We start from the raw sequence: 255 nt of genomic DNA, 5'->3' as shown, positions 1-255 counted from the left end.
ATATATATATATATATATATATATATATATATATATATATATATATATATGTTTCTACTTTTCTACGTATATCACTTGCACATCATTTATTTATAATTAATAGTCCATCTGGTATCTCAAATCGTTTGAAATAAACGAAACAAAAAACAAAACAAAACACTTAAAATAAAGTTTCATACATATACACCTAGCAAATTTCGAATATTATTTAAAACAAAACACACCCTTTATATAACCTCGAAGGTCTTAGAGATT

This window comes from Odontomachus brunneus, unplaced genomic scaffold (assembly GCF_010583005.1).
Source record: "Odontomachus brunneus isolate Ranch 3 - 2012 unplaced genomic scaffold, Obru_v1 Obru_scaffold_050, whole genome shotgun sequence".
NCBI classification, from domain to species: domain Eukaryota; kingdom Metazoa; phylum Arthropoda; class Insecta; order Hymenoptera; family Formicidae; genus Odontomachus; species Odontomachus brunneus.
Note: the sequence above shows the minus strand (reverse complement) of the source record.